Raw genomic sequence first — 22,379 nt, forward strand, 5'->3', positions numbered from 1 at the left:
CAATATCACATTTTTCAGAATACAATATAAATCTTGAAATATTTTAAAACCAAATATATTTAGAAATAGCAATGATTTTCGACAGTTTACAGATTAATGGTGAGACCACTTTCACTTTATAAGTGTCTCCTTTTTATTGAGCCTACGAGTAAGGGGAAAGGCTGCTCTCTGATCACCCTGTGCATACCCCTCATGCTGTTTAACACCGCCACAGGAGCAACTCTCAACCTTCTTTGATTAAAAGTAAAATCAAGTAAATCAAGCCCCTCTTCAGTTTGAGTACTCTCTATGTGATACATTTTTCATCAGCGATTGATCTGCCCACCTGAACAGTTGGTTTATACCCTCCTGTAACCTCACACGTTCCTGCTCGCTGTGAACCACCAGCTTATCATTGTGTCATCCACAACGTTATTTATCATTCCCCACAAGCTCCATCCCTCCCATTCTCATCATCATCATTTATGAAGTTCACTACTTAGCCTTGATTTTCTTCCCGTTCTCTTGGTATTCCTATTTTTGTGAATTCACAGCGTAATGCAGTTGAGGTTTTTTATGAGGGAGCCACGAATTTCATTTTGAACATGAAGCTGAATTCACCTTTTATACTATGCCCTTCTCTATGATTTATTCATAAGGCTTGTACGTAAATAATATTGGATTAGGTTTCGGTGGCTTTTCCTGCAACATTTGGGTTTGATATGGATCTGGGTAATGTTCTTTTTATCATTACTGCAATAGTCAGGGCTGAAGGAACTTTCCGTCTGTATGATGAACACAGATTCACAATTTTGTTTGAAAGAGTTCGAGTGATGAGGATAAAGATTCAATTAAATTCTATATTTAGAATTGTGGCAGGAGATTAAACCGTATTGTAAAGTCACTTTGAATTGGGAACAAATAATTAAAACATGCATCCACATTTCTTCACATTGTAAAAACAGTTTCACATAATGTTCTTAGAGCAGCATGGATCTTACAGCTGCTCCTGGGATTGCAGACAGTTAAATATTTAATGTAGTCTTTTTTGCAGTTGATATAGTTATTATAGTTTATTAAATTAACATCATTTTTTTCTATTTTGTTTCATTTAGATACAAAAACAATTTAAAAAAACCTCGCAATTTTCTTTCAAACGAATTTTTGTTTTAAAAGAGCTTTTTAAGGGTGGTTTACAAAAGAAAGGAAAAGTCTATTTCTGTTTTAAAAGGTTTCTTTTATTACACTGCACATGTGTTTTTGCTTTGAAAAATTAATCAGCTCTTTTTAAATTACGGAGTTGTACCTTCCTTCCGGACAGTCCGACACGTTTTCAGCTCCGGAGGAGACTACTTTCTTCTCGGGATTTATTGAAGAGGATTTATTTTTATTGATTCAATTAGCTATATGGTTGATTTGGTTTACGTTTTATATGTTTGATATGTATATGTATATGTTTTTCCATTTTTTAACGTTATTGTCTATAGGTAATGAAAGGTAACATCTATATAAGTTGTCAAAAGCAATCCTACTTTTATGCATAATGTTATTAAGGCCACGTATAAGGTACTGTGAGAGATGGCAAGAAGATTTAGAAAAAAATGCTATCCAGCAAATCTGTCAGATAGTTGGGTGACTGTCAGGAAAGATAAGAAGGTAGTTTATGTCTCCGGTGGCTTTCCCTCTATCTATATGCTTTTCTGCTTTTAGAACAGCTGAAGGGGATTGCCTCTCTGAGGAAAGTGGAAGAGCAATCAATTATTGGACAATTGGAATGATTCTTATGTTCAGCAGCGTTTGAGAAGAGTTAGTAGAATTATTGCTTCAGTGCGCTTTTCTATCAGGGGCATCAACAGGAGATTCTGGGGCAGTGACCGTTAATTTAGGATGGTTTGTTGCTTTCCCTGTGCGAGGATTAAGAACGTTTCGAAACATTTCAAGCACGTTGTTAAAGGTGAGATTGAATAGCCAAACATTATTGTAGATAATGGCAGGAATGACACTTTTTAGGGAAAGATTAAAACAGTACAGAGTGAACTTAAGAGATGAGGTAGAGTATTAAAAATAAAACCGTTAAAGCAATACTTTCTTGTTTACTACCAATGCCAAACTCAACTGGGAAGGAACAAAGGGTTAAAGGAGAAACATCAATGGCTGAAGAGCTATTGTGTTATTGAGGGATTTAGATTTTTGGGAAATTGGAAACTATTTTAGAATAGAAATGACCTGTTCAGAAAAGATTGGTCTAATCTAAACTGGAAAGCAACGAATATCTTAGCAGGGAGATTTGCTCATTCTATGTAGGGAGACTTTATATCGATAGAGACGGCAAGGGGGATATTCCATGTAGCAGTACAAATGGCAGGATGGTTAGAGTAGTTTATGAATGTGAGGAGAGCACATCAATTAGAAAAGAAAAACGAGAGAGTCAAGCGTTTTTAGTAATTCTGAAGCACGACATTTCATTTATTTCAATGTAAGGGGTCTTACAGGGATGGCTGAGGAACTCAAGGCATATTTAAGAACATGGAATTGAGACATCATATGTATTACAGAAAATTAGTTGAGAGATGTTCAAGTCGAGAGTGTATTTATGGGGAAACACAGCAGGTCGGCAGCATGTGAGGAGCAGGAAAGTCAACGTTTTGGGCAAAAGCCGCTCATGCGGAATGGGCTGATGAAAGGCTTTTGCTTGAAACATCGAGTTTCCTGCTCTTCGGATGCTGCCTGACCTGCTGTGCTTTTCCACCACCACACTCATGACTCTAATCTCCAGCATCTGCAGTCCTCACTTTCGCCTGAAAGATGTTCAAGACTAGCAATTCAATGTTCCAGATGTAAAGGGTCATATAAAGGATGGAAACAGACATGCAGAGGGCAGGGAGGGGGAGGTCTGCCATTTTTGATTAAGGAATAAATTATTGCTGTAACTGGGAAAGATATTTCTGAACAATTATCCAGTTAAAATATTCATGAAGTATTAAAAATAAGAAAATAAAGTTGACTTTGAACAGATTGCACTAAATGCTCATTTGTGACAAATCGTCCATTGAAAATATATTGGTCGAACTTAAAAATAAGAAAGGAAAGAGCACGTTGATTGTATTGTACCATCTGCTCTCCCAAAGTAAGAAAGAAATTGTGAAACAAACATAACGGGAGATCTTGGATATATGTAAGCTTTCAATAATGGGGGATTTTAATTTTCTAAAAATTGATTGGGACTATCACAGCGTTACTGGGGTTGGATGGCGAAGAATTTGTCAAATGTGTTCACAAAAATTTTCTTCATCAATATGCGGATGATTCTAACAGAGAAAGAGCTAAACTAGGCCTTCTTTTGTGCAATAGGCAGGGCAAGTGACTGAAGTAAACGTGAGGGAATATTTTGGGTTTTGCGATCATAACTCTATTAGTTTCATGATGGTTATGGAAAATAATAAGTCTTTCATTCATGTTTGCTTTAACTGGAGTTCCATAAATTTTAATGGCATGGGACAAGGACTTACCAAGTTTAATTGGAGTAGACTGTTAGCAGGTAAAACAATGTCCGACAAGTGGGAGGCGTTCAACAGTGTGACGTTGGGAGTTGAGAGGCATTATGTTCCTTTTAGAGTGAAGGGTAATGCTGGTAAGCTTAAGGAACAATGGACAACTACAGTTATTTAGCTTTTATTCAGGAATCAAAGAAAACCTTACTTTAGACATAGACAACTTTATTCAATTTCATCTCTTAGTCAATATAAAGAATGTGGGGCATTATTTCGAGAGAAATCACGAAAGCAAAAAAAAGATATGAGATAGCATGGATGGATAAGGTTAAGGATAATCCAAAGATATTGTGCAACTACATTAACAGCAAGAGGGTAACCACACTGAGGGTAAGGTCTCTCAAAGATCATGAAGGATATCGATGTTTTGAACCAATAAGATGGGGAATAAAATCATCCCATTCCCGATTCACTAGACAGCAACAAACACACATTATTGCCTGCAGCTCACATTCATCCAGCTTGAACTCTATCAGCTATTTGTCAATCCCTTGAACTATTTGCTCAAGATCCTTTTGTATTCTTAGAAACCCTTCTTCATTGTCCACGATGCCACCAGTTTTGGTGTAATACGCAAACTTATGAACCATGCCTTCGATATTCTCACGCAAATAATTTGCATAAATGACAAACAATGAAAACCCAGAACTAACCTCTGTGCGACACTGCTGGGCACACGCCTTCAGTCCGAAAAGCAACCACCCACCATTACTCTCTGTCTCTTGTCATTGCACCAATTGAAAGTGCTGGAGAGAAACCCCACAGTTCTGGCAGTATCGGAGCAGAGAAAAATGGAATTAACTCTTTTTGAGTCTAACATAACTTGTTCAGAACAGGTTCATCTAAGACTCGATATGTTAACTCTGCCCAGATCCTGTGTAATCTGTTGCATTCCTCCTTCATTTTGCATTTGCATTTCAGATTTCCATTTTCTCTAATATTTTGCTTTTTCTTGGTTGCTCTGGATGTTGAACCCGATTATATTTGGACAATATGCTCCATTCCTGTTCCCATCACTCGTGCCATTGACGCATGTATTACACTGGAGTCTGTTTCTTCTTTAAGTTCTGAAAATAAATGCGTGGATCTCATCAAAGTAATTTTGATTTAAAAGGCCTTTAATAGACAGCTTCACTTGATGAAAAATTAGGAATAGTATATTAATTATGATATTGTCTGTGCGTTTTATGACGAGGCTTGTCTCCTCAGTCTCTGAACATTTTAAATATATTTCTCTGAATAAGTACAATAAAGGTGGCTGTCACGCAGCCCATCATCTCTGTACTAGCTCGGTATGAGATGTATGCTCACTCTTACTCTGCTGTAACTCACTATAACCAAATACATTTTGTTATCTATGTCTGTTTTTATTTCTGAATATCCCGTCCAGATATGAACAATCGTAACAACCTGTACAACCTGTGATTAAACAGTCGATATATAAAATATAACTATGTACTTCACATTTAAAATTGCCCTATTCAATTCACATTGTTGTTCAACATTCCATATACCAGGGGTCATCTGTTATCTTGCTCTGCATTGCATTTCATTCCATTTGTCAGAAACAGTGATGGCTGAATACTAGTAAGTAGGAGATAATGCTGCACTCCCCTCAAGTCACCTCAGCCTCTGGCCGCAGCCTTTTCTGTCTCATAGCCATGACTTTTAACAAACAAAGTTCTTATACATTGCTATGGTCAGGCCCGACCCATCACAACATTCTTAAGAACATAGCCCAATCTGCAGTGTTGCCATTTGTTGAAGGTAAGTTTATAGTGGATATTCCCAGAGTGAATTAGTTGGTATGACAGTCGACTTTTAAACCAACAGAATGCATGTGCAAAAATAAGAAATGAAACACAACGAACCGAAAATACCGTACCTGAATAATTCATCTTTTCCAAAACTGACAGGATATCTCCAATTAATGATGCTGATCCAAATTACTTGCAACAATCCTAATAAACAAACCCCTGAGCACAAAGAGTGAACATTTCACCAAAACAAAACTTATAGGTTACAAAGTCAGACAGCTGAACGAGGGGGAGAGGGTCCAGTTTCAACACTGAACCTGACTCAACTAACCCTCGAATTGAACTGACCTGTACAGCTGGAGACCTGGCCACATCCCCTTGAATGTTCAGTTTTTTAAAAGGCTTGAAAGCCCTCTGTCCGAGGCATTATCTGTTAGGCAAATAAACAAAGGACCCCAATGAAGCATTCAATATTGAGACATGTTGGAACCTTGGGATGTTTAGAACCTCTCTGAAAAAAAATCAAGGACAACATAAAGAGACACCCTGTGTGACAACTCCCCCAGTATAAAATCGAATCTTCAATATCCAAAAATGGCTTCAGTTATCAAAACCACCAAAAATAGTGGTTCATACTCTAAAATGCGCATATACATTTGTTTACAATAAACATGCGATCAGGCACAACTAGATCCAGATTCAGTGTGTGGTACTTCCATCATTGAATGTCTCCACTTGCATTGGCAATCACTTTTTCAAGACCTCCACGTGCATAATTTTCAAATTGAATGGCTGTAACAACAGGCCCCAGCTAAACAGTCTCGCATGTTTGTCCTTAAATTTCTCCAAAAAGACTTCACTGGATTATGATCAGTGTAAATGGTTGTCTCCGATATGTTGCGGGCAACGTTAACACTGAAATGTTGTCGTGCCAACGCAAAGCTCGCAGTGTCTTTCTCAACTGTTGAATATTCCTACTAATGAACATTCAACTTCTTGGAGAAATACCCAATAGGTCTTTGTGTCTTCTTGTCGATTTCCTGCAGGATCCCAGCACCGAAATCCACATCATTCACATTTAAATCCACCTTGAATGGTTTTGCATAATCTGGTGTGTCTGATCGTGTGCAGTGGTTACCACATATTTCAAATTCCGCCAAATGCCTTCTGATAGTCCTCTGTCCACTGAAACTTCTTGCCTTTCTTTAACAATTCAGTGAGTGGAGCAGTCACACTGCGAAAATCAGGTAGAAACATTTGATAAAATCCACTTAGTCCCAGGAACTGCTCCTTTTTTCAACGGTGTGGGAAATTCCCCAATTACCTTCATTTTTAATTCTCATGGTACCGTTTATCTATGACCAATAGCATGGCCAAGGAAGGTGACTTTTGCTTTGGCAGATTCACTTTACGCTCAGTTTACCACCAAGCCTGCCTTCCGAAGTTGATCAAACAAGTCCGCTAGATTCTGTTAGTGTTCCTTCCATAAGTCAGTAAAAATCACAAGGTCATAAATGTACACCACAGGTTGGATAATCCGGCAATTTATTGGTTAGTCCCTGAAATGTGGCCGGCACATTTATCATACCAAATGTTAATTGCTTGTCCCACATTTTCAACACAGTCTTCCAACCATGGAACTGGGTATGCATCAACCTTTTTAACTGCATTGATGTTACGATAGTCCACACATAATCGTTGGGTACCATTTGGCTTTGGCACCATGACTATGGGTGATTTCCAGTCACTGTAACAAGTGTTGATTATGTCATCTTAGAGCATGCATTCAATCTCCTTCTGAACCTGTGCCAACCTTAGAGGATTATGCGTGTAATGATGTTGCATAATCGTAACGGCATCTCTCAGAGCTACATTATGCACAATTCGGTGAGTACTTCCAAGTTAATATGTGCATATCTCCCCATGTGATAGGAAGAACTCTTTCTGGTCATTTCGATTTTTCTCAGAAAGGTAGCTCAATCATTTATCCCAATTTTAGACAACTACCTCATTGTCCACTTTAATTTGTGGAATGTCCGATTCAGAATCCTCTCAAATTGCTTTTTCCTTCTGTGCCGCAATCATTAACACTTAGTTCTCTGGCTGTCCTTACCTGTCAAAGTACCTTTTGAGTCTAATCATATGACATACGCTGTGAGATTTCTTTCTTTCAGAAGTCCCTATCAAGTAGTTACCCTCACTCAATATCCGTTGTATTTGATAACGCCTACTAAACCTTGCTTTTCAAGTTTCACCTATAACTGGAAGTAACAGTAATACCTTATCCCCGATCGCAAAATTGCAATTTTTAAAATTTCCTTTCCGCTTCCTGTTTTATTGCATGCTGCAATACTTTTAAATGCTGTCTCGCCAACTCCCCAGCGCTATTAATCGTTCCTTAGGTTTTGAGACCTAGTCCAAATGTGTGGCCTTTGAACTCTGATTTACTATTTTCTCCTTAATTAATTTTAATGGTCCTCTCACTTAATGCCCCGAAAATAATTCCAATGGAATGAATTTGCTCTGTTAATTTGGGGCATCCCTGATCACAAAAAGTGCAAATGGAATTCCCTAAATTTAATCATCTGGATAATCCTGATTATAAGCCCTCAACATTGTTTTTAATGTTTAATGTCACCTTTCTAGCGCTCCCTGCAATTTTGGATGGTATGCAGTAGATTTGAATTGCTTTATTCCTTAGCCATTATCGTGATAAATTAGATGTGAAGTTTGAAGCTTGGTCTCACTGTATCTTCATTGGTAGTCCATATCTATTTTTTTTTAAAAAGAATAATTCCTTTGCAATTCTTTTAGCTGTGTTACTGCACCTTGGGATGGTCTCTGGAAATCTAGTCGATGCATCCACTATTGTTAACAGATACTGATGTCCACTTTTTTGTTTGTGCTCGGGGACCTAACCAATCAATTAAGACTCCTGTAAAAGGTTCCTCAAATGCCGGAATAGTTCAGAAAGGTGCAGGTTTTATTATCGCTTGTGTTTTTCCAATTACCTGACATATATGATGCATCTGGCAAAATTCAACTACATCCTGTTGCAGTACAGGCTAGTAAAATGTCTCTGTATTCTGTCTGTTTTTTCATCACTCCGAACTGATGCACCATTCGCACCACCTCCTTTCTGTAACCTATTGGCAATATGACTTGATGAATCTCTTCCCATTTCTCATCTCCTTGAATATATGTAAGTCTCCATTTCCTCATTTGGACATCATTTTTAAGATATTTACACTTAGGGATACATTCAAAATTCCTAACGTATATGTTTTTTTGATACAACTGCTTTAAACTTTTATCTTTCTGCTGTGACTCAATAAGTTTAACTGAGCCAAAAATATTTACATGATCACCTATTTGCTCCTGTTTTGTCTCAACTTTCTGATGGAACAAGGTATCTGCTCATGCCACTTAAGATTTCTTATCTTTACGTTTTTGTTATTTTCTGTTTCAACTGGTGACTTTGGGACTTAATTACCCACAATCAGTAAAGTTTCCAGGATAAGATTCCTACATTGATTCAGTTGCTTGCATATCCACTGGCTTTTCAACGAGAGTAGCAGTAATCCAACCACTGAATCAGCTATATTTTCCGCAAGGATAAATTTTATTGCTGGAGCTGAGACTTTGTCCAATACCCCTACCACAATTTCCCCACACTTTTCTGGGCACGCTAGGCTCACTTTACATACTTTTGCACCTTTTGTCTCATGGTGAATTCACTCTAGCAGTACCTTTTCTGTAAATAGTCCTTCAGGAGTACATATCTCCTTACCTTTTCACAAGAGGATCCTGTGTCTCTTCATATTGCATCCTCTTTACCTGCCCTATGTGAATAAAATTTCCCTTTGCAGGTATATTTTCTCAGCAGATCTGGCACTTCCTCCTTAACAAACCTCCAATCAGCTTGTACATTCTCATGCAGCTTTCTAGCTTACTCTGTGCTTTCTGTTACCACTCCGACAAAACTCCCAGACTTTACTTTTTATTCCTGCATCTGTGTTTTTTTTTTTCTGAACCCACCAAAACAGTGATTATATGTGTCCTAATTTGTTGCAATGAAAACTTTTTAACTTTGAGCTTTTTATCTTCTTTGCTTCCTTCACGTATTGCCTTTTTACCCTGTGTTAAGTTCTTCACTGAGATCTACATCTCCCTTTCTACGTGGGGATTTCGCTTTGCCAAAATTTCTATCCATCATGGACTTAAATTGATTCTGGAAGCCAAAACAAGTTTTATAATCATAATCACTAGTCATAATCATCAGTCACAAATGGGCTTGCACTATGTGAATGGTTAAACTCCTTCAAAGTAATTGTCCCTCGAAGAGCATCGTGTGTTTGCTCTCTTTTAAAAGCTTTTATCCATCTCTCAAAATTACTTTGTTTGATCCTTTCAAACTCAATAAGGGTTCGACCAGGATCCTTCATTAAATTCCTGAAACGTTGTCTGTAGGCTTTTGGCACATGCTCATATATACATTTTTCCCTCCTCATAGTCTCCAGATCCCTCCTCTGATAGTGTTGCACATACCTCACTAGCTCTACCTACAAGTTTTGTTTGGGTCAACAAAACCTACATGGTCACTGGCCACTGAAGTTCTTTAGCCACTTTCCTACTCATCAAATCTAGGCAAGCTGTGAATATACTGAAACCAGGCTTTGGACTACATTGGGATTGCCCATCCTCAGTCTGTTCCTCACTAAGCTTACCTTCAGGCTTCATCCTCATCCTTTAAAGCTGACTTTCCATTATAAGTGACCATCTCTGAAGCTCAAATGCTCCCTCTTTTTCTTTCTTTCCTGCTGAAGCTATTAATTTTTTTCTCTTTCCTCTGCTAAACCTATTCGTTATCTTTCTTCCTCTTCTGACTTTAGTCGTAGCTCAAACTGCTTCCTCTCTGCTTCTAACTCAAGCTGCTTCTTTTGCAATTGAAGTTTAGTCATCCCACAGATCCTGATGGAGTTTCCAGCAAATTAGAATGCTCAGCTACTGCTGCAATCATCTCATCTTTCCTCACATTAAAAAGGTAGCTTTAACTCCCTTTGTCTACTAATTCCCGCGGCTTGGACTTATGTGCATTCTGTAAACCCCCCAAGTTCATTTTCTCCACCTCCAAAACAAGCTTGGTTCCTGCAAGAAGCATAGCTACCTGAAGTTCTGTCTACTCACCAAATCAACACACGAAAGAAGAGAGAATAATACCTGCCACTCGCTGTCTAAATTCTGCAAAGGTCCCTAATCTGTTATGGAGCAGACCCGACCCCTCAAAACATTTTAATAGGAAGCCCGGACCTTACATTTGCGATATTTTGAAGGTTAGTGTATAGCTGATATTTCCAGTGAATTAGTTGGTCAGACTGCGGAGTTTTAAAAAAATGACATTTATTTGCCAAATTACCGAATGAAACATAAGGAACCGAAAATAGGATACCTGAATGACGTATCGTATCCGAAACTGACAGGCTATCCCGATTTAAGGATGCTGTTCCAATATACTTGCAACAATCCTAATAAACAAAACCCCTTAGCACCAAGGGTAAAACTGACACAACTGCTTACAGATTATAAGGTCAGAAGGGCAGAAGGAGGCAGACAGCTTCCAGTGAAACTGACTCGACAAACCCCCGAACTGATCCAACCTGTCCAGCTAGGGAGCTGGTCAGGTCCTCTTGATTATAGAGGCTACTTTTCAAGTCTTGAAAGGCTTCTGTATGAGGCATTATCTGTTAGGTATAAACAAAAGGACCCCAAAGAACCTTTCAAAATTCTGACATATTGGAATCTTGGGTCGTTTGGACCGTCTTTACAAAAATCAAGAACAACATAACCCTGTAAAATGACTGGCTTTGTGAGAACATGCCACATTTGGGTTTGGATTGAATTCCAAAAATGTAAGTCTTACTGCTTTGAAGCCAATAATATGTATGAAGTTTTTTGTTAGTTTACATAAAAGAGTACTCAATCAAACTGTGTGTTGAAGATTCAGCATGGTCACGAGTGGATTGTCCAGACAGTTCCACACTTCCTCTGTATGGTCAGAGCAAATATATCCACTGGGAAACTGTTGCTTGGCGCCTGTTCTCGTCGAGGAGAGACCAGCATGGAAACCAAATCAAGATTGTGATTTTTTTTTCTGGATGGTCATGATGGAGTGTTCAGGTGGTTACAGTATTATAAATGAACAACACAGCAGAATCATCTAGCCTGCGATAAGAAAACGTCCATAATTCTCCCTCACAACTAACTTCCCGGGAGCAATTGGTGATGGGAGATGTGACCATTCGCCAGCAATGTCAACATTCAATTCAATCCTGTTTTTATTTTGACTGGAAGGTCGAATTCTGAAAGAATTTATCTGGATCTGTTTGTTCAGTGACTGTGATTGATGTCTGTCTCCATGGATCCTAATTATGTCTCTGGATGGTTTTCCTCTTCTATTTGTACGGCGCTTCTTCCAATTCTTTATCCCATTATTGCTGCAGATGCATCATCTGCAACACTGACAAGGATCAGCAGTTGCAGAAACAGGGAGAGGAGAGATCAGAATCTGAGAACAATAGACTGGAATGCTCCAACAATTGACCAGAATCTGAGAACGGTAGACTGGAATGTTTCAACAATGGATGAGAATCTGAGAGCATTAGACTGGAATATGCCAACAACGGATCAGAATCTGAGAACAGTAGATTGGAATGTCCCACCAATGGTTCAGAATCTAAGAAAAATAGACTGGAATGCTGCAACAATGGACAGGAGTTTATCTTTTGGTCTTCTCTATTTTTCTTTGCTTTGGCACATATTACCAGATCGGATATTAGGTGTACTGTTGATTATTCAGGCTGGTTACTATCCCATGCTCGCTATTGTTGGTGTTCCTGGTAAGTCTCCCCATCTCTATCGATATATTAATCCCATAAGCCATGGTGAACTTCAGTGCTATTTCTGTTATCTATGTTTAGTAAAGACTGAAATTATTGTCTTCAGTTTCAAATGCAAATCCATTCATTCTCCACAAATTTCAGAACGACCCACACTCGCGCCCTCACAAATATCTGAGAACAAGACTGTTCACAATCCCGAAGTACCTATTTGCCCCGAATTGATTTATGTCTTGGTATTCTCTCCATCACTAAAGCTACCCACTACCAACTCCATGATATCCCAGACCCATCTTGACGTCAGTGCGGGTGCTAAATAAACCATTATCTGTACCGTGGTAAAAATCAGACTTTATGGTTCCTGTTCTCTTCTAATCGCTCTTTCCGTTACAAATGTTTCCATCAAAATCTTGTTCTTGTCTGTAAAGTAAATTCATGACAGGGACACTGTGTCAGAGTACTAATGTCGCTGGCCACGTAATTCAGTGGCCCAGGTATCTACACTATGGACACTGTTTCAAATCCTATCTCAGATGATGACAGAACTTAAATTCAAATGAGAGGAACTGGAAATAGAAGTGAATTTTACTAATATAATCCCACCAGCACTTTGTCAAGAAGTTTATCGATTTCACTGTTATCCTTTGATGTTGTAGCTGTACAGGAATTTGGTTAGGCCACAGTTGGATTACTGTGTGCAGTTCTGGTCGCCTCACTTTAGGAAAGACGTGGAAGCTTTGGAGAGGGTGCAGAGAAGATTTACCAGGATGTTGTCTGGAATGGAGAGTAGGTCGTACGAGGGTAGGTTGAGAGTTCTCGGCCTTTTCTCATTGGAACGGCGAAGGGTGAGGGGTGACTTAATAGAGGTTTATAAGCTGATCAGAGGAATAGATAGAGTAGACAGTCATAAACTTTTTCCCCGGGTACAACAGAGTGTTACAAGGGGACATAAATTTAAGGTGAAGGGTGGAAGGTATAGGGGAGATGTCAGGGGTGGGTTCTTTACCCAGAGAGTGGTGGGGGCATGGAATGCGCTGCCCGTGGGAGTGGTAGAGTCAGAATCATTGGCGACCTTTAAGCGGCATTTGGACAGGTACATGGATGGGTGCTTAATCTAGGTTAGAAGTTCGGCACAACATCGTGGGCCGAAGGGCCTGTTCTGTGCTGTATTGTTCTATGTTCTATGTTCTATGTTCTATGTTCTAATTCTCGCACTATTGCCTGATCTGAATTAAGACTGACGTCAGACTCAATACCTTAAGGAATGGCCTCACAGTAAAAGGCATTTAGTGAGGTCCACAAATGCTGCTCTGCTCGTGATGCAGACATCCCATGCAATAACAACATGTAAGTTGGAGGAAAAAAATACAATGAATGATGCTAGAGATCAGAAACAAAAGGAACGAGTAAGTGCCAGAGAAACTGAACAGATTTGGCAGCCTCAGGTCGAGAGAAAAATAGAAGTGAAATTTCGCGTCCAATTACCATACATCAGAAATGAATGCAGCTGGGAAATAGTGTGTTTGATGTTGATGACATGGATGACTGCTGTGAAAGGGAGAAGGAGTGAGTTGAATAGACAGAGAAAGAGAGAGGTAGACAGAAAGAAACAAACAGAGGGATTGTTGATGATCAGCTGGAATGGAAATAAAAATCCAGACTAAACTTATGTATTTTTCTCCTGTTCTCATATTACTGAAATTCATGCCCATGCAAGGTGTACATCAAAGTCTCAGTCTGAAGTGAGTTATGTCCGTTTGTCTCTCTTCCTTGAGTGCGATCATCTTCTTTTATTCAGTAATGGGATGCTGGGCCAGTATATAATTCCCTTTCCTCATTGTCCTTGAGAAGGTGTTGGTGAGCCGCCTTCCTGTCACACTGCAGTCTGTGCGCTGTAAGTAGTCATTGCTGAGGTCCGCCCGGTTTCATTTCTTTGAGAATTTGTAGTGAGTGACGTAACTGAGCGGGCTGGCTTGGACATTTCAAACTACAACTGTTTGTTAACTACAGTGCTGTGAGTCTGGAGTCACATGTAAGTCAGACCGGGTGAAGATGGTAGATTTCCTTCCCTGAAGTGCACTCGTGTGCCAGATAGGACAAACACAATGCTTTCATTGTTTCATTTGATTCTCAATTCCTGGTATTTTATTGAATGCAAAATCTAACATTTGCCATGGTGGGATTCGAATCCGAGGTCTGGGTCATCACCTCGGTTCCTGGGTTAACATTACAGGGACAATACAGCTGGGCCATCACTTCCTCAGCATCTCCAACAATCTCCAATGGCAAAAGTGGTGTTGCTGTTGGTGTGGCTGTGCTTAAAGCATAGCGTTTTGCAAGGCAATAAAATGATTTGGCAAAACATATCATCCTTCTCATTTTGTATTTATGAGAAGGCGAGATGATGGGAAGTGCTCTTGGTGAAAAGAAGGTGGATGTCCTTGGCCATGAGCCACTGACAGATTCATACAGAGCAGTAAGTACTGAGCATCATGTTGTTCACAAACTTGTCAGCAGCCACACTCTGACAGGGTTGGTAATTCTCAAACGCTTCTGACCTCCATGCAGAAGACTAGCCTGTCTTCTCGGAGATGGAAGATGCCTCCTTGAGGCCTGGCAAAAATCATCTGCTGTGCCTCCTTACCATCAGCAAACCATGTTAATGTAATATTCTTGAAACATTAGCAATGGAGCCAGAAGGCACAGCATGGAGCACTCTGTCTGTGCAATCTCTGCTTCATTGGTTTGTAAAGTTACAGCATCGATGACATCCTCCTATTTCAGTGTAACAGTTTGGAGGGGCTGAATGGCCTCTTCTGTTCGTGTGTCAGTGTCTCGGGTGGCTGAATGTCCTCTTCCTCGATCCAGGGAAGAGATTCATTATTGGTTGACCCGTGGTAGCTGCTTACCAGCGTGTTGTGCTGACGAGATTCCTTATCTTCCTGTGCAATAATAGACAAACAGGAGGCTGGAAGAAACAGCAAGTCAGGCAGCATCAGGAGGTGGAGAAGTCAACATTTCAAATATACCCGTTCTTCAGGACTGCGGGTGGGGGTAGGGGGAACTACAGATAAAGAGGGAAGGGAGTGATTGGGGTGTGGAGAGCAGCAGGATGGTGAGGTAGGGGATAGGTGGACACAAGTGGTGGGTGCAACGTGGTTGGTCGATAGGACGGATGAATCCAGTTGGGAGCTAGAAGGTGGGGTTATTTGGTGGAATGGAAGGGAGGAGGCGAGGCTGGAAATGTAGTAGGGCCATGGCTGGTAAGCTTATTTAAAATTGGAAAACTCAATGTTGAGTCCTCCAGGCTGTAGGCTAACCAGGCATAAGGTAAGATGTTGTTCGTCCAATTTGCGGTCTGACTCACTGTGGCAACAGAGGAAGCCAAGGAGGTCATGTTGGAAATTATTTGGGAAGGGGAATTGAAATAGGTGTCGACTGGGAGCTCAGGTCAGCCCCTTTGGACCGGGCTGTGATGCTCGGTGAAATGTGCACTTAGTTTACGCTGCTCTCCCCGATGTAGACAAGACCACATCAGGAGAACCTAATGCAGTAAACTAGGTTGAAGGAGAGGCAGGTGACCTCTGTTTTACCTGGAAGGACTGCTTGGGACACTGGATAGAGGTGAGGGAGTTGTATGCCAGCAGGTGATGTATTTTATTTTTCATCTGCAAGTGTCAGTTGCCCAGGGGGATTGACAGATTTGGTGGGGAGTATGGCACAAACCAAAATTAGTGAAGGGATCAGTCCTTGTGGAAGATGTGCCAGGTGATGGGATCCAACTTAGTTTACTGTATCTGCCATTCCTGATGTGGTCTTCTCTATATCGGGGAGACCAAATGTAAACTAAGGGGAATGGTTTGCTGAGCATCTCAGCTGGGCCTGTAAGGGCTGACCTGACCTCCCAATCACTGCCTATTTCAGTTCCACCTCCAACTCCCATTCCGAGATGGACATCATTGACCTCCTCCATTGCCACAAAGAACCAAAGCACAAATTGGAGGAACAACACTTCATATTCTACCTGTGTTTCCTACAGCTGGGGGTCTCAACACTGAGTTCTCCAATTTCTAGTAACCTCCCTTCCAATCCCCAGACCTTCTGCTTAGCCACTCCCCTTTCCATTCCTCTGATCAACTCATCTTCCAACTGTCAACTGGATTCATTCTTCCCATTGGCCAACCCGGTGGTATCCTCTACCTGTGTTCCCCACCACGACATGCTGAATCCTCCTACTTCCCCACCTCATCTCTTTATCAGTCCACAACCTTGCCCCCACCTGCAGACACAAAGAAAGATTATATCCAAGATGTTGACATTTTCTCCTGATGTTGCCTGGCTTGATGTGTTCTTCCAGTCTCCTGAATTCCAACATTTGTACTTTTTTTAAAAAAAATCTCTTCTTGTGTAATAGGTAAGAGAGAGTGAGTGCGCTGTGCCTCTACTTATCCAACAGCTTATATGGGGTGAATGGCATTCTCATATTTTCTGTGAAAGCAGTTTGAGATGCTGAATGAGCTCCTCATTTTTAGTCCTGTGGAAATGTTCAGGGTCCAGCAGTGCTGTTACATGAATGTTGCCTACACAGTAACAGCGTGAGCTTGAATGTTGTCCAGGTTTTCATGTTTTATGCGATCTTTTCTGAGAATCCTCGCTTCTGATCGAATAACGGCGGGTAAGACGTTGCTGAAGCAGCTGAAGATGTTTGTGCCGAGGAAGGTACCCTGAGGACCGCCCACAGAGATATCCAGGGACTGAGAGGATTGATCTCCATCAGCCGCATGGTGCTCCAAATGGCTCAACCACTTGGGAATTTACAACTGATTCCATTTAGGTGCAATTTTATTCAGCCTCCTTGATATCTTGTTCAACCATGTCCTCTCAGGGTCAGTCATTCTGATGCTGTGTTCATATCTTTTGATTTGGAGATGCGTGTTTTACTGTCATGTACAAAATTAAAAATCACACATCAGGTTATAGTCCAACAGGTTTAATTGGAAGCACACTAGCTTTCGGAGCGTCGCTCCTTCATTAGGTGAATGTGAAGGGCTCAATCCTAACACACAGAATTTAAACCAAAAATTTACAGTGTGATGTAACTGAAATTATACATTGGAAAATTGATTGTCTGTTGAGTCTTTCATCTGTTTGAATATCATGGTATTCAAACAGATGAAAGACTCAAAACACTATCAATTTTTCAATGTTATAATTTCATTGACATCACACTAAAGTCTTGCTATAAATTCTGTGTGCGACGATTGAGCCCTCCACCATCACCTAATGAAGGAGCGATGCTCCGACAGTCCAGTCACTTTACTGCCTCTTCCATTTCCTGTGGTACTTCAAACACCTGAATAGGCTGATATTGTTGTTGCATGATCTAAACTGGGTCTAGTTATATCGACTGACAGGGCTGATTAGTCTCTTCCTGTAAATTTATATCATGGTCCAGAGGCTGAGAAGCCACATCGTGTTCTGGTGGAATTGAAATCCATACACACCAGATCGACCACCCTTGGAGAAAGATATCACTGCAGATGCATCACTGTGATCAGAATTGAAAACTGTAGCACTGGAAAACCCCAGCTGGTCAGCCAGCATCCGAGAAGCAGGAATATTGATGTCTTGAACATTCCTGATGATAGAGTTGTGCCTAAAACGTCGATTCTACGGCCCCTCGAATGCTACCCGACCTGCTGTGCTTTTCCAGCACCACACGTTTGGATGTCTACCGGCCCGCCCTACTCAACCTTCCTTCTCACTTAATCAAAGAACTTTAACAAATTCATCAGGCATGAACTTCCACTGACAAAGCCATTCTTACTATTTCTAATGAAACCCTGCTTTCCCAATGCATGTACATCTTATCCCTCAGAATCTTCTCAAGTAATTTAACTACCACAGATATTAAGTTACTGGTCTGTATTTCCCAGACTTTATTTTTCAGTCCTTCATGAATAAGGGCACGACACCTGTTTTCCTCCAGTCTTCTGGGATCTCACCTGCGGTAACTGATGATCAAAATTATCAGCCAGGGCTCCCGTAAATTCTTCTCTAGCCACTGCACTGTTTTTGGATATATCTGGAAAGGACCGTGAGATTTATCCAACTTCAAACATTCTAGTAGATCCAATACCTGCTGTACTGTGATATGGTCTGTCCCTAAGTTATCACCAATAATTTCCCCAATTTCTCAAGTACTCATGTCTTTCTCCACGGTAAACATAGAGGAGAAATATTTGTTGAGGACATCGCTCATCTCTTATGGTTCCACACAAACATATCCATTTTGGGTCTTTGAGGGGTCCTATTCTCTCTCTAGTTACTGCTTTTCCTTTAATATACTTAAATTACCTCTTTGGATCCACCCTGATGTTCTCCGGCAAGGTTATCTCATACCCCTTTTTCCCCCTTCTGATTTCCTTCTTCAGTAAATTCCTGTATCCCCTGTACACCTTCAGGGATTTGATGATCTCAGCTGCCTCTACCTGAGCCAAGCCTCCACATTTCTTTTGGTAAAAGCCTAACTATCTCTTGTCATCCGGTGTACCTCATTCCTGTCAACTTTCCATTCACCCTCACAGGAACAAAAAGATCTTAAGCTCCCACTTGCTGGAAGTCCCTTTGCTTGTAAACAGACGACTCCAATCAACCACTGCAAGCTACTGTCTAAGTCCATCAAAATTAACCTTGCCCCGATTTAGAACTTGAATCTGGGGACCAATTTTTTCCCTCTCCATAACTATCTTAAAATTAATAGATCTATGGTCACTCGTCCCAAAGTGCACATCTACTGTCACCTCACTCACCTGTCCTGACCTATTTCTTAGGAGTAGGACAAATTTTACTCCTTCCCGATTCGGACCCTCTACATTCTACTTGGGGAAACTCTTCTGATGCACTTAACTGATTCCATTCCTTCAAATCCCTTAATGCTCAGGCACTGCAAGTCCGTGTTATAAAAAAAATTAAAGCCCCTATTATGACAACCCAAATGTTCCTGAAAGTCTCCGCAATCTCTCGACATATTTTTGTTCCTGCAATTTCTGTTTTCAATTTGGGGGCCTATCGTACAACCCCAATAATGTCAACATCCCTTCTTATTTCTTAGTTCCACCCACAAAGCCTCATTGGATGATCCATCAGTTATTTTATTTATGATCACTGCTGCGATACACCCTTTATTTAGAAATGCAACTCCCCTCCTCTCGCTCCACAATCTCTGTTCCTCCTGATGCATTTAGCCTTGGTACATTAAGCTGTCAGTCCGATCCATACCTCAGCCATGTTTCTGTGATAGCTAGACTATTGAGCGCCTATAACCTATCCGCACGCTGAATTCATTGGCCTTAACTGTCAGCCCTTTTGCACTGAAATAAACACAATTTAATCAAAAGGCATTTCTTGTTACCTATCGTGCTCCAGCCTGATATGTCTCCTCAACGTACTATGTTTGATTACTGTATCTCCATCCAGCCTCTCACTTGCCTCCTTGCTCTTGAGGATACCACCTCCTGCCAATCTCGTTTAAACACTTCCCTGTTGCACTAGCAAAACTGGCTGCGAAGATATTGATCCCCCTCCAGTGGATGTGCCACCAGTCCCTCCTGAACAGGTCAACTCTGTCACAGAAAAGCTCCCAATGGTCTAAAAATATGAATCCCTCCCACTGCACCAATTCTTTAGTCATATATTTATCTTCATATCCTCCTATTTTTACTTTCAGTAGCTCATGACACTGGAAGTAATCTGGAGATCATCACTATCGAGGGCCTGGTTTTGATCTTTTCTCCTAGTTCTCAGTTTATTTGTCTATAGAATCACATTCCTATATCTAACCGTGTCATTTGTACCATCGTGCACAATGACTTCTGGCTGCTCACCCACCCCCTTGAGAACTCTCTGCAGCCACTCAGAAACATCTTGGATCCTGAAACCTGACAGGCAACACACCATCCTCGTTTCCTGTTTGAGGCCACAGAATCTCCGATCTGTTCCCCCTAATAATCAAATCTCTCATCTCTAAGACCCTGTTTACCTTTATCCTTTCCTGCTGCTCCCCAGATCCAGTGCAACCATCTTGGCTACTGCATCTTTCCCCGACCAGTCATTCCCTGACACCTATCGCTCATCTCCCAACATACACAAAACCAGTATCCAGAATGGTATACTTGGTTTCGAGAGGAATAGCCACAGTGGATTCCTGCGCTTTCTGCCTACTCCCTTCGCCATTTCTGGTGGTCGCCCAGCTACTCTCTGCTTGGAATACGACAGGAAGCAAGGAAAGCCTGTTGGATTAAATTGCTTTTAATTAAATAGAACCGGGCTGACAGGTAAGGCAGATGGACTCAGGGCGTGGATCTTTACATGAGACTGGAATATTATAGTCCTTACAGAAACATGGCTAACTGAGGGACTTGGGTGTGATGACCTCACTAAAGCTTTTATCTATGAAGGGTTCCGTATCTCAGATGATCCAGAGTGCTCCTGAACACCGTCTCCCAGGAGCTGCAGCAGGGTGCACTGCCCACACGTGTAGTCATCAGGGACAGTGGAAATCTCCCTGAGCTCCCACAAACCGCAGGAGGAACATGCAACTGACCTAACGGCCATCTCCATTGTTGTCAGACTAGCATTAAAAAACAGTTGACCTGAGCTTACCTTTACCTTTTGCTGAACCGCTGCTCACCGATGTCTCTGGAACCAAAGCATTACTACCTATTCTGCCACTCACAGTACGTTAATAGACCACTCCACATTTAGGTTTGGTTAGGGAAGGTTGGAGACACTACAGTAATGTATTGTTTGGACCTTAAGCACTCCTAAACACCATTCCCATGCTTGGATTTGGAGGAGGTGGTGGGGGTTGAGGGTTTGTCTTGCTGAGGTCTTCCTCCTAGCAGTGGTGACCCATCCACGTTGTCGCAGTCCTCTGGTCTTTTCGGTCTACTAGCACTGCACTTATGAATTCCTTGTAACTATTGATTGTATTCGAAACTGTGTCTCACTCCGGAGCGAGAGATGTTGATATTCCAGTAAGTACAGTCTATTAAAAAAGGTTTGCCAATGGACATACGAGCGACAGTATGTCCACCCGCTCTCTGACTCTGCTTTTACTTTCAATTAGGGTACTTTTATTCTGATAACATTCCATTCCATTTTCCTGCGTTTCCCCTGTAACCCTTGTTTAAAAACCTGTGGATCTCAGCCTTGAAGATATTTAGTGATCATTTCTTAACAGCCTTCACAATTTTCTGCAGTTGTTTCCCTCCCACTGATGTGAGACTTAGTGGTCTTTAATCCCATGGCTTTTTGTCTACCACTCTGTGTGGAAGTTGAACCTACATTAGATGTTGTTCTGTTCGATCACACCACCTCTGTGGCCAGAGGAAAAACAAGACAAAGCGCAAAATGTAAGAGCCTGTAATCTCCTCCCTCATCTTCCACATCAGTCTAAGATACAATTCATCGAGATCGAGAGATTTGCCCACTTTTTCTCCTGCATCAACTTCCAATTATTCCTCAGCTTCTGTCCAGGAACTGCTTCTCCAAAGTGAAGACCAATATGCAGTACGTGTTTGACATTCTCAGGATCTATGCACATGTTGCCTCCTCGGTCCCTAATACTCCCTATTCTTTCTCTTGTTACCCTCTTACCCTTAATGAACCGATAAATTGTCTTTGAATTCTTGATAATATTGTCCATTAAGGTTTTTATCACCCCGCTTTTTGCTCTTCTACTTTTTTTTTGCGTTTAGCCCGACACGTTCTCTACTCTTCTGGGACCTCCATTGACCTACTCACTTTATGCGTGCTTTAAGCTTCTCTTTCATTTTTAATTCTGTTCTGAATATTTGTAGACATCCCATACTCTCTGGGCTTGTTTTGCTAATTTTCATCTTTGTTGTAACATGTTGTGGTGTCACCCTCATCAATTCCATTTTGAGCATGTGATCCCCACCACCCCCACGCTGTTCTGCTACAGTTTCACCCAGAAGTAACTGTACGGTGGCCAGATCCTGTCTTTCTTTTGATATGATCTGCCTCTATATCCAAATTGTTTTTATTTTTCAAACCTTTTTTCTTTTGGTCTTTTCCATAATAAGCTAAAAATGCTTGCATCACGGTCAACTGTTCCTGCAATGCTCTCCCAATCTTGCCTACAACACCTGACTGGCTTCGTTCCACAGTGA

Source organism: Chiloscyllium punctatum, chromosome 33 (assembly GCF_047496795.1).
Source record: "Chiloscyllium punctatum isolate Juve2018m chromosome 33, sChiPun1.3, whole genome shotgun sequence".
Taxonomy (NCBI): Eukaryota; Metazoa; Chordata; class Chondrichthyes; order Orectolobiformes; family Hemiscylliidae; genus Chiloscyllium; species Chiloscyllium punctatum.